Source organism: Arachis ipaensis, chromosome B5, assembly GCF_059453495.1.
Source record: "Arachis ipaensis isolate K30076 ecotype BB chromosome B5, ASM5945349v1, whole genome shotgun sequence".
Classification (NCBI taxonomy): domain Eukaryota; kingdom Viridiplantae; phylum Streptophyta; class Magnoliopsida; order Fabales; family Fabaceae; genus Arachis; species Arachis ipaensis.
Window position 1 is genome coordinate 29,949,740 of NC_142440.1, and position 13,944 is coordinate 29,963,683.

General features: G+C 34.9%; 1 non-coding gene across 1 annotated transcript; it reads right to left on the reverse strand.

Moving 5' to 3' along the window:
- Window positions 1-13,541: 13,541 nt before the first annotated feature.
- On the reverse strand, window positions 13,542-13,649 carry LOC148563733 (small nucleolar RNA R71). The gene has a single exon (XR_015885017.1). It is a non-coding gene; the product is annotated as a small nucleolar RNA R71 (small nucleolar RNA).
- Window positions 13,650-13,944: the final 295 nt, after the last annotated feature.

Here is a 13,944-nt window from a genome sequence, read left to right on the forward strand (position 1 = left end):
TGAGGCTTCTATTGATCCTTCCATGAGAAGTTAGGATGATTTCTCCATGAGGAGTTGTAGGTGTTTCCATAGGGTTCTCCCATGTAATTCACCTCTTCCATCATGGGTTGATCAGGATCAAAGGCATCTCTTTCATAGGAGGTTTCTTGAGTGCTGCCAGTTGCAGCTTGCATTCCAGTCAAATGCTGAGAGATCATGTTGATTTGTTGAGTCAAGATCTTGTTCTGAGCCAATATGGCATTCAGAGTGTCAACCTCTAGAACTCCTTTCTTCTGAGCTACCCTATTGTTCATAGGGTTTCTCTCAGAAGCGTACATGAATTAGTTGTTTGCAACCATTTCAATGAGTTCCTGTGTCTCTTTAGGAATTTTCTTCAAGTGGAGGGATCCACCAGGAGAGTGATCCAAGGACATCTTGGACAGCTCAAATAGACCATCATAGAAGATACCTAAAATAGACCATTCTGAGAGCATGTCAGGAGGACATCTCTTGATTAGTTGTTTGTATCTTTTCCAAACTTCATAAAGGGATTCACCCTCTGTTTGTCTAAAGGTTTGAACTTCCACCTTGATCTTACTCATCTTTTGAGGTGGAAAGAACTTGGCCGAGAAAGCATTGACCTACTTTTTCCAAGAGTCTAGGATTTTCTTTGGTTGAGAATCTAACCATATCCTAGCTCTGTTCCTAACAGCAAAAGAGAAAAGCATAAGCCTGTAGACCTCAAGATCCACTCCATTGGTAGTAACAGTGTCATAGATTTACAAGAATTCAGACAGGAACTGATGTGGATCTTCCAGTGGAAGTCCATGAAACTTGCAATTCTGTTGCATTAGAGAGACTAACTGGGGCTTTAGCTCAAAGTTATTTGCTCTAATGGCAGGTATGGAGATGCTTCTTCCATAGAAGTCAGAAGTTGGTGTAGTGAAGTCACCAAGAACCTTCCTTGATTTCCTCCATCGTTAGGTTCGGCTGCCATGGTTGTATTTTCAGCTTCTTGTTCAATAATCTCTGTGAGGTTTCATCCGGAGTGTTGTGCTTTAGCCTCTTGCAAATGCTTCCTTAGAGTCCTCTCAGGTTCAGGGTCAAGAGTAAAGAGAGGTTCTTTATCCTTGTTCCTTCTCATAAATAACAAGAAAGAATGCAAGAAGAGAAGAAGAAAAGGATTCTCTATGTCAGATTATAGAGGTCCTTTGTTAGAGAGAGATAGATTAAGAAGAAAAGAAAAGAAAATGTCCTTTAATAAGGATAGTTTTCGAAAATTAATAGAGAGAGAGGGTGATATATTTTCAAAAATAGAGAGGAAAAGAAGAGGAATTTTTCGAAAAAGAAGAGAGAGAAAGTAGTTAAGAGATTTTGAAAAAGAAGAAAGAGAAATAAAAAGAGAATAAGATGAAACATGCCACTAGACAATTAAGAATAAAAGAGAAACTAGAATTAAAATATTTTTGTTTTTGTATTATTTATAAATTAAATTCAAAAAATAAAAGTTAATTAACTAAAAAAATTTAAAAATTGAAAGATGATTTTTGAAAAAAGAAGTGAAAGAAAGAAGTAGAAGTTTTCGAAAATAGAAGAGAGAAAAATTATTTAGAAAGTTTTGAAAAAGAAGAGAGAGAAAACAAGTAACTAATTAAGAAAGATTTGAAAATAAGATAAGATAGAAGATTTGAAAAAGATTTTATTTTAAAAATTGAAATTTGAAAGTTGGAAAGAAAAAGTCAACAAGAAAAGATAAGATTTTGAAAAGATTTGAAAACGATTTGGTTTTGAAAATTTTTGAAACTGAATTTTGAAAAAGATTTAAAAAGATTTGAAAAAGACAAGATAGAAAAGAAAGATATAGAAAGATTTGAAAAGATAGTAAGGTTTTAAAAAGATCTGAAATTGACATTCAAAAGAAGATAAGATAGAAAAAGTTTTTAATTAGGAAGATATGAAAAGATTTAAAAAGTTTTGAAGAAGATAAGATTTTGAAATTTAAAATTTGACTTCACTAACAAGAAAACACCAATTTAAAAAATTTTTGAAATCATATAGGCAAGATTTTCAAAAATTTTGAATAAAGATAGAAAAGATATTTTTTGATTTTTTTTGAATGAAGAAAGAGAAAAATAACTAAAAGACACTAAACTTCAAATTTTTAGATAAAAAAACACTTATTTTTCAAAAATTTTAGAGAAAAACAACTTAAAGACACCAAACTTAAAAATTTTAAGATCAAAACAAGAAAAGAAACAAGAACAACTTGAATACTAAGAAGAACACTAAGAACAAGTTTTTGAAAATTTTTAGAAAAGAAAGACACAAAGGACACCAAACTTAAAAACTAACACTAGACTCAAATAAAAGACACAATTTTTGAAAATTTTTCCAAAAGAAAGCAAGAAAATTTGAAGCTTTGACAAGAACAAGAACGAAAGACTCAAACAAAAGACCAAGATTAATAAAGAAAAGAAAATATTTTTGAAAAATTTTTGAAAAAGAAAACAAAAGACTCAAACAAAATAGTAAAAAGTACCTAATCTAAGCAATAAGATAATCCGTTAGTTTGTCAAATCCGAACAATCCCCAGCAACGGTGCCAAAAACTTGGTGCACGAAACTGGCTCCACACGTTTCACACAGATAGACCGGCAAGTATACCGGGTCGTCCAAGTAATACCTCAGGTGAGTGAGGGTCGATCCCACGGAGATTGTTGGTTTGAGCAAGCAGTGGATACCTTGCAGATCTTAGTTAGACGGATAGAAAATATAGTTTGTCATGAAGAACGCATAAAAACAGAATAAAGAAAGTTAGAAATACCAGATTGATTGGGAAACTAGTAATGGATAATTAGTTAAGGCTTTGGAGATGCTTTGTTTTTCTGGATTAATCGTTCTCACTGTCTACTTCAATAGCCTTCTGATTCATTCAATGGCAGCCGTAAGTGATTAACTAATGTCCTCTCATCAAATTAACCTCTTCTACTACAGTAATCCACCATGTTAAAGTGACTAATGTCCTCTCATCAAGCCACCTCTAGGTTTCTCAATGTAGCAAAAGATGAAGCTCTAAGCGGTTCACTCCCCTTCACGATCCTACTCAAGGTGCCACAGACAAGGCAGATCTTCCAGATCAAAAAATGTTGCTTCTCTGACTCTAGCCTTAACGCCACAGAGACCTCACGCACCCATAGTCAATGGGATTTCATGTCACGTTATCCAAAGTTGTTCAGATGCCCTATTGGAATCCGCAATGCAATCTCTTGCTTTGGTTCAACGCTATCCGAGTCAGGAATCGCACAGAACCCATGTAGAACAAGGGTGATTGTCACATCTCACTCTCAATTCATGAGATGAAGAACGAGAATGCGAAAGAGAGTAGAATCAGAATTGTAGTGAAATAGAACAGTAATATTATTAATCCATCAAACTCAGCAAAGCTCCTAACCTTAACCTTAGGAAGTTAGTGAATCATACTGTACAGAAAATACAATGAAAGGTTCGAATGGGCAAAGATCTCTAACAAGGGTGATCTATGTTCTATATATACTACTCTAATAACGAAAGATTACAGAAATGTGATAGAATGGTCTTGTAGTACAAAAATCTAATTTTGGAGCCCACTTTGTGAGTGTTTGGGCTGAGCTAAGGCTGTCACCCATGAGCTTGCTCCTTTATGGGCGTTGAACGCCAGTGATGGGCTCCCTTTTGGGCGTTGGACGCCAGCTGCTCCCTTTTGGGCGTCCAACGCCAAGAATGGGGTAGGTACTGGTGTTGAACGCCAGTTTTGGGCCTTCATTTCCGAAACAAAGTATAGACTATTATATATTTCTGGAAAGCCCTGGATGTTAGCCTTCCATAGCCGTTAAGAGCGCACCAATTTGACTTCTCTAACTCCAGAAATGCTCTTTCGAGTGTACGGAGTTCAGATCTTGATAGCATCTGCAGTCCTTTCTCTGTCTCTGAATCAGACTTTGCCAAAACTCCTTAATTTCAGTCAGAAAATACCTGAAATCACATGAAATGGAACAATTCGAAGTAAAATCCCAAAAATATGAATTTTTCACTAAAACCTATGAAAGTATAATAAAACTTAAACAAAACATAATAAAAACTAGATAAAAATGATGCTAAAAAGCGTATAAAATATCCGTTCATCAAATACCATGCACAATGTGGTCCCTGAGAGGTTGAAATTGGGCCAAAAAGCAGCATTAAACACGCCACAAAGGCAAAGAGGGAGAGCACGTACACACCACTTCATCACACTTACAATGTATGGCCAAAACTATCATCCAAGTCCACCTCATTTTCATTCAACCAAAGCCCACAAGTGACAAGCAATCAAGGCCACAAAAAGACCCATTAATAAAGCAAGAATCATCTAGAATTAGTCATTGAGTGAATTTGAATTTGATTGTAATTTGAATTGAGTTTTTCATTTGAATTTGAGAAGTAGTATAAAATCCCATAGATGATACATTGTGAAGGGCTTCTCTCTGCTTTATTCTATTCTTTCTTTCTTTTAGCTTATAGCATGAGTCACTAACTTCTCTCCATTAAGGAGAGGAGCTCTGTTGAATAATAATGAATTAATGTTATCTTCTTCTTTTTCTTAATTCAAGCATTGTTATTCTAAGAGAGAGTTTTGTTCTTCATCACACATATTCAAATCTATTAGAAAATAGTTTGAATCTCACTTGAATTCTATGAGAACTTGGAAAAGAGATCTTAGTAATTAAGCTTGAAATTCTTCTCTCACAATTCCTCTGATTTTGAATTTAGAATTTGATAAGTGACGTTGAATCAATCTAAATATAGATCTTAAGAATAGTGTGTTTTGAATAAGAAATTATACTTCACCTCTTCTCATGAGTAATTGATCAAGAAATTGGCAATTGATTACGTCAAGGGAGATTAAATTAACAAGAAATTGGGGTTCAATCACTTATGATTTGTCAGAGATCACACTTTACATGATTGAGAAGAGAGTGGGTTACATTAATTCATGAAGATTCAATATCTCCGATCCTTAATGTTTCAATTCATATTACTCTCCTAATTCATTTACTACTTTCTTATGATTGACGTCATTTATTAGCTTTCCTTTAATTCTTTAATTCTTATCATCTACTGCTTATCTATAATTCTAGTCATTTAATTATTCTATTGATTCTTTGCTTTTTATTTTCTTAAATTTACTTATTGCAATTTACACTCTGTCATTTATTACTTTCATTTAATTATAGTCAATTAATTGTTTCGATTTATTGCTTTCTTTTAATATTCATTTACTTATGCTCATTTAATTGTTTTTTTACTTGCATTATAGCTTCATTTAATTGTTTTCAATTCCTCTAAATTCCTACTTTCAATTTATTCTTTAATCTTGAATCAACAAACTATAATCTAAACCATTTAACTAGAATAATCAATTAATCATGGTTTCTTGATTCATAAATCCTCATGGAAACGATTACCCACTTACAGTGGTATTACTTGATACGATCTGGTGCACTTGCCGGTAGTTTGTGATTTGCAAAAAATCTTATCAAGTTTTTGGCGCTGTTGCCAGAAATTTATCTGTGATTAACAACCACCAACTTAAGTGATTATCTAGATTAAACATTTTTCTTATTTTGCCACTTAACCAATTGAAGTTTCTTTCACTTTGACGCAAGAAACTTCAATCTTCTTTTTCTTTTGTTATTTTTTTTTGTGTTTATGCAAAAAAATAGAAAAGAGGAATCTCTCCTCTTCGATCCAGAAATCGAGCAAACTCTCTGGAGGCTCAGGAAACAAGCAAGAAACAAAAGATTGATAGAAGAGGTTGAATAAGCTTCAAACACAAACATGGCAGAGCCTCACAACAACAATGCTCAGCATGTTAGGAGAACATTGGAGTCATATACTACTCCTAATCTTGGAAATTGTGGGAGTAGTATCATGACTTCTAATATGAATGCAAATAACTTTGAACTCAAGTCACAACTAATCACTCTAGTCCAACAGAATTGCCAATTTGGAGGGTGTCCTCAGGAGGATCCGAATAAATATTTCTCAAGCTTCATCCAAATTTGTGACACAGTGAAGACTAATGGAGTACCAACAGAGGCATATAGATTACTCTTGTTCCCATTTTTTCTTAGAGACAGAGCCAAACAATGGCTTGAAACACAACCTAAGGAAAGTATTACTACATAGGAGGACTTAGTCAGCAAGTTTTTAACTATATTCTTTCCCCCCTCAAAGGTTGATCAAGTTGTGGACTGAGGTCCAAACCTTCACGCAATATAAAGGTGAGTCTCTATATGAGGCATGGGAGAAGTATAAGGAAATGCTGAGAAGATGTCCACTCGATATGTTTGCTAATTGGGTTCAACTACAAATCTTCTATGATGGAATTAATCCTACCTCAAGAAATTCATTGGATAACTCAGCAGGAGGATCTCTACATATGAATACCACTAGTGATGCATGAGGGATTGTTACAAACAATTAGTATCTCTATTCTTCTGAGAGAAGCATGAGCATGAAAAAAGGAGTTACGGAGCTTGATAATTTGGATGCTCTTGTTGTACAAAACAAGATCATGTCTTAATAACTCACAACACTCACATAGCAAATGGGAGGCATGCAAGTCTCTGCCATGAGCACACAAAATCCCTCTTATGATATGAGAGGAAGAGCATCTTTTGTTGAAAATAGTGAACCATTCAACCTTGATCATCCTTCTGTAGAGAAAGTGAACTTCATGGGGAACTAATCCAAGCCACAGCAATATGACCTGTTCTCAAAGACTTACAGTCTCGGATGAAGAAACCATCCTAATTTTGGGTAGAGCAATCAACAAAGCCAAGGACAGAGGAGTACTAATTTTAACAACAACAATTTTAATAATTAACCCCATAACCAAAACCATTTCAGAAATACCCAATAATTTTCACAACCCTCAAACTAACCTCACCACACCTCCAATAACACCACAACATTCTTCAAAACCCTCATCCCTTGAGCTTGCTTTGGAACAACTCTCTCAAACAATAACCTCCTTTGTTCAATCAATTAATAATCTCATTCAAGAAACTCGAAAACCAAAAAGCATCCATTAGGAATCTTGAAATCTAAATGGGGTAAATTGCAAAATAACTCTCTAAGAAACTTACCAATGCCTACCCTAGTGATACAATTCCTAACCCAAAGGAGAAATGTAAAGTTATCACTCTTAGAAGTGGTAAGATGGTGGGGGAAGAAGTCTCAAGTGAAGGAGGACAAGCTCAAGAAACTAGTGAAAAAGTCACTAAAGAAGACACTCATTAGGAAGCTCATGACCAACCATATTTGAATTTGATTTAATTCTATTTTGATTCTATTTTAGAATTTGAATTAGGAGCTATCTTACTTATTTTTATTAAGATAAGATTTAGTTTTTGAATTAGAACTAGAAGAAACCCTAGGTATAAATAAGTGAATTACATTCACGGAGGATACCACGTTTCTTCAGAACAGTTTCATTGTTGTTTTTCAATTCACCATGGGTCACTAATCTCTTTGTCAAGGGGTTAGGAGGTCTATTTATGTTTCTATGAATTATTAATCTAAGTTTTCTTCGATGTTAAAGTATTGCATTGATCTGTTTTATGATTGAAATGAGTATAGGAGGAGAGTTTGGTGCTTAAATGAGAATTCTATGTGCTTATCATCCGAGTGGAATAATAATGATCAATTAAAGGATGGGAGTAAGAACAAAGTTTGGGATCCTGGCATATGTAATGAGGATAAATTTTGGGAGCTTCGAGCTTGTGAAGAACTTCATCAGAGTTTGGTGAAATTGGTTAGAAATTCTGACAATCACTTGAAGATCAAGCATTGGTGGAAGTTCAAGGATGATTTCAAGTATAAGCCACATTGATAAGAGCTCTCCAAAATGTCCAACTTAAGGACAATAAATAAAAGTGTTAGGTGGGTGATAAACCCCGATTTTATGGTTTATCTTGTGCTTAATTTGGGTGGTTTTATCAACTTTTCTCACATTTATTCAATGAATTGGCATGATTTTGCAATTCTCCCTTGATTTGTGCTTAAATGTGAAAACATGCTTTTTAGGCCTTAAAATAGCTAAATTTAACTCACTTTAATTCCATTCGATACCTTGATATGTTTGTTGAGTGATTTCATGTTCATAAGGCAAGTATTGGATGGAAGAAGTGAGGAGAAAAGCATGCAAAGTGGAAGAACTCATGAAGAAATGAAGGAACCGTAAAGCTGTCAAGCCTGACCTCTTTGCACTCAAATGACCATAACTTGAGTTACAGAGGTCCAAATGAGGCGGTTCTAGTTGCGTTGGAAAGCTAACATCCGGAGCTTCAAAATGATATAAAATTTGCCATATCTTACTTTGCTTTCTGGGGCGCGCACGCGCCATGTACGCATGCGCGCCGATGCTGTCCGTGGCCCACCAAAGTGAAATCGCCCCCAGCGATTTCTGAAGTATTTTGGGCCCAATCCAACTCATTTCTGATGTTATTGAATCCAAGGATTGAGGGGGGGGGGGATGAACCAAGTAGTCATAGTTTAGTTTTCATCATGTTTTAGGCTAGAATTCTAGAGAGAGAGGCTCTCTCCTCTCTCTAGATTTTAGGGTAGTTTTAGTTAATTCTTCTTGGATCCAAGTTTTAATTCTTGTTTTGATTTAGTTTCTCCTTTTAATTTCTTGTTATTACATCTCTACTCTTCTATTTTTACTTGTCATTTCCTTTATTTTGTCTTCTTTTATGTTCATGAACCCTTTGTTGGATTTGGATCTTTTCTTTAATGAAATTTAATGTTTGATGTTCTTTTATCGATGATTTGAGTTGTTGATTTACTTTTCTTGCAATTGGTAGTTGGTAGATTTATTATTCTTGCACTTTTATTATGCTTTCCTTTATTACCCACCAAGTGTTTGACAAAATGCTTGGTTGGGCTTTAGAGTAGATTTTGAGCATTCTTGGCTTGGAAAGAGTAATTAGGCAATCTTGAGTCATGAAAACCCAACTTATGTTGGTGATCTAGAGTTGTTAGCTAATATTGTTTCCATTGACGCTAATCTTTTGCTAATTTAATTAGTAAGTTGATTAGGACTTTTGGATTGAGATTAGCTAGTCTTATTAGACTTTCTCTTATGGAAGATAATATAATACCTTCTTCCAATGTTGGAGATGACGTAATAAGATAAATTCTTGTTATTATTGTGGTATGATTGATTAGTCTTGTTTGAATTTCTCCCTATTTGTTGGAGTTGACTAAATAACATGACTAATCATTGCATGACTAGGATAGAAAGCCTATAATCTCAACACTTGCTGATGAGCGGATAATTTATACGCTTTTTGACATTGTTTTTAGTATGTTTTTAGTAGGATCTAGTTACTTTTAGGGATGTTTTCATTAGTTTTTATGTTAAATTCACATTTCTGGACTTTACTATGAGTTTGTATGTTTTTCTGTGATTTCAGGTATTTTCTGGCTGAAATTGAGGGACTTGAGCAGAAATCAGATTCAGAGGTTGAAGAAGGACTGCAGATGCTGTTGGATTCTGACCTCCCTGCACTCAAAATAGATTTTCTGGAGCTACAGAACTCGAAATGGCGCGCTTCCAAGTGTGTTGGAAAGTAGACTTCTAGGGCTTTCCAGAAATATATAATAGTCTATACTTTAGCCAAGAATAGATGACGTAAACTGGCGTTCAACGCCAGCTTTCTGCCCAAATCTGGCGTCCAGAGCCAGAAAAGGAGCCAAAACCAGAGTTGAACGCCCAAACTGGCACAAAAGCTGGCGTTCAACTCCAAGAAGGACCTCTACACGTGCAACACTTAAGCTCAGCCCAAGCACACACCAAGTGGGCCCCGGAAGTGGATTTATGCATCAATCACTTACTCATGTAAACCCTAGTAGCTAGTTTATTATAAATAGGACATTTTACTATTGTATTTGGCATCTTTGAATCCGGATTTGTATCTTTGACCATCTTTGGACGCCTGGTTCTTAGATCAGAGGGGCTGGCCATTCGGCCATGCCTGGACTTTCACTTATGTATTTTTAACGATAGAATTTCTACACTCCATAGATTAAGGTGTGGAGCTCTGCTGTTCCTCTAAGATTAATGCAAAGTACTACTATTTTCTATTCAATTCATCTTGTTTCGCTTCTAAGATATTCATTCGTACTTCAATCTGAATGTGATGAACGTGACAATCATCATCATTCCCTATGAACGCGTGCCTGACAACCACTTCCGTTCTACCTTCGACTGAATGAGTATCTCTTAGATCTCCTAACCAGAATCTTCGTGGTGTAAGCTAGAATGATGGCGGCATTCAAGGGAATCCGGAAAGTCTAAACCTTGTCTGTGGTATTCCGAGTAGGATTCAATGAATGAATGACTGTGACGAGCTCCAAACTCGCGATTGCAGGGCGTTAGTGACAGACGCAAAAGGATAGTAAATCCTATTCCAGCATGATCGAGAACCGACAGATGAATAGCCATGTCGTGACAGGGTGCGTTGACCATTTTCACTGAGAGGATAAGATGAAGCCATTGACAAGGGTGATGCCTCCAGATGATTAGCCGTGCCGTGACAGGGCATTGGATCATTTTCCCGAGAGATGACCGAAAGTAGCCATTGACAGTGGTGATGTTTCACATAAAGCCAGCCATGGAAAGGAGTAAGACTGATTGGATGAAGATAGCAGGAAAGCAGAGGTTCAGAGGAACGAAAGCATCTCCATTCGCTTATCTGAAATTCCTACCAATGATTTACATAAGTATCTCTATCCCTATTTTACTATATTAATTTCGAAAACCCATTACTGTTTGATATCCGCCTGACTGAGATTTACAAGGTGACCATAGCTTGCTTCATACCAACAATCTCCGTGGGATTCGACCCTTACTCACGTAAGGTATTACTTGGACGACCCAGTGCACTTGCTGGTTAGTTACACGGAGTTGTGAACCATGGTCTTGGCATCATGTTTTTGGCGCCATTTCCAGGGAAAGAAAGAGCAATGAATTTTACATAATTAAAGTGTAATCACGATTCCGCGTACCAAGTTTTTGGCGCCGTTGCCGGGGATTGTTCGAGTATGGACAACTGACGGTTCATCCTGTTGCTCAGATTAGGTAATTTTCTTTTTATTTTCTTTTCAAAAACTTTTCAAAATCTTTCAAAAATTTTCTCACCTGTTTTCGAAAAAAAAAATTTATTCAAAATTTTTAAAGAATGAATTCTAGTGTTTCATGAAGCATGTGAAGCCTGGCTGGCTGTAAAGCCATGTCTAAATTCGTTTGGACTGAGGCTTCCAACCATCAGCTGTTATACGACTGTAGGGTATGTCAGGCATGTCATGTCTGAATTACATGTTGAAGCTTGGCTGGCCATTGGCCATGTCTAGTGTTTTGGACCGGAGCTTTCATTGAAAGCTTGGCTGGCTAGTGAGCCATGTCTAATTCCTGGACTGAAGTTTTAGACTAAAAATGCAAGATTCCTGGAATTCATATTAAAAATTTTGGAATCCTTATTTTCCTTTTTCAAATAATTTTCGAAAAAAAATACAAAAAAAATTAGAAAATCATAAAAATAAAAAATATTTTATGTTTTCTTGTTTGAGTCTTGAGTCATGTTATAAGTTTGGTGTCAACTTCATGTGCATCCTGCATTTTTCGAAAATTCTCATGCATTCATAGTGTTCTTCATGATCTTCAAGTTGTTCTTGGTAAGTCTTCTTGTTTGATCTTGATGATTTTTTGTTTTGTGTCTTTTATTGTTTTTCATATGCATTCTTGAATTCTTAGTGTCTAAACATTAAAGAATTCTAAGTTTGGTGTCTTGCATGTTTTCTTTGCATTAAAAGTTTTTCAAAATTGTGTCTATGATGTTCATCTTGACATTCATAGTGTTCTTGATGTTCATCTTGACATTCATAGCATTCTTGCATGCATCACATGTTTTGATCTAAAAATTTCATGCATTGCATCTTTTTAGTGTTTTTCTCTCTCATCATAAAAATTTCAAAAAAAAAAATATATATATATATATATTTCCATTTTTCTCTCATCAAATTCGAAAATTTGGATTGACTTTTTCAAAAATTTTAAAAATCAAGTTGTTTCTTATGAGTCAAATCAAATTTTCAATTTGAAAATCTCATCTTTTTCAAAATCTTTTTCAAAAATCAAATCTTTTTCAAAATTCTTAGTTATTTTCGAAAATTACAAAAATATTTTTCAAAAATCTTTTTCTTATTTTTTTCATGATTTTCGAAAATAACATCATCAATTAATGTTTTGATTCAAAAAATTTCAAGTTTGTTACTTGCTTGTTAAGAAAGATTCAAACTTTGAGTTCTAGAATCATATCTTGTGATTTCTTGTGAATCAAGTCATTAATTGTGATTTTAAAAAATCAAATCTTTTTTTTTTCAAAAACTAATTTCTATCATATCTTTTCAAAAAATATCTTCTCATCTTATCTTTTTCAAAAATCTAATTTCAAAATATCTTTTCTAACCTCCTAACTTCTCACCTTTTCAAAATTTGTTTCAACTAACTAACTAACTTTTTGTTTGTTTCTTAACTTTTTCAAAACTACCTAACTAACTCTCTCTCTCTCCATTTTTCGAAAATATCTTTCCTCTTTTTCAAAAATTTCTTTTTTTAATTAACTAATTATTCTTATTTTTATTTTTTATTTTAAAAATTTTCGAAAAATACTAACATTTTTCAAAAACCATTTTCGAAAATCACTAACTCTTTTTCAAAAATATTTTTCGAAAATTCTCCCTCTCCCATCTTATTCTATTTATTTATTCATTTACTAACATCTCATCTCACATCTCAACCCTCCTCACAGTTGTGTTTCTTCCATTACATTACATTCTTTATCTCCCCCTCTTTTCTTCTACTCACACAGGGATCCCTATACTGTGGTATAAAGGATCTCTATTATTATTATTATTATTTTTCTGTGCCCTCTTCTTTGTCATATGAGCAGGAGCAAGGACAAGAATATTCTTGTTGAAGCAGATCCGGAACCTGAAAGGACTCTGAAGAGAAAATTAAGAGAAGCTAAATTACAACAATCCAGAAATAACCTTTCAGAAATTTTCGAACAGGAAGAGGAGATGGCAGCCAAAAATAATAATAACGTAAGGAAGATGATTGGTGACTTTACTGCACCAAATTCCAACTTACATGGAAGAAGCATCTCCATTCCTGCCATTGGAGCAAACAACTTTGAGCTGAAACCTCAATTAGTTTCTCTGATGCAGCAGAACTGCAAGTTTCATGGACTTCCATCTGAAGATCCTTTTCAGTTCTTAACTGAATTCTTACAGATATGTGATACTGTTAAGACTAATGGAGTAAATCCTGAAGTCTACAGGCTCATGCTTTTCCCTTTTGCTGTAAGAGACAGAGCTAGATTATGGTTGGATTCTCAACCCAAAGACAGCCTGAACTCTTGGGATAAGCTGGTCACGGCTTTCTTAGCCAAGTACTTTCCTCCTCAAAAGCTGAGCAAGCTTAGAGCTGATGTTCAAACCTTCAGACAGAAAGAAGGTGAATCCCTCTATGAAGCTTGGAAAAGATACAAACAGTTGACCAAAAAGTGTCCTTCTGACATGCTTTCAAAATGGACCATCCTGGATATATTCTATGATGGTTTATCTGAGCTATCAAAATTGTCACTGGACACTTCTGCAGGTGGATCCATTCACTTAAAGAAAACGCCTGCAGAAGCTCAAGAACTCATTGACATGGTTGCTAATAACCAGTTCATGTACACTTCTGAAAGGAATCCTGTGAATAATGGGACGCCTATGAAGAAGGGAGTTCTTGAAGTTGATACTCTGAATGCCATATTGGCTCAGAACAAAATATTGACTCAGCAAGTCAATATGATCTCTCAGAGTCTGAATGGAA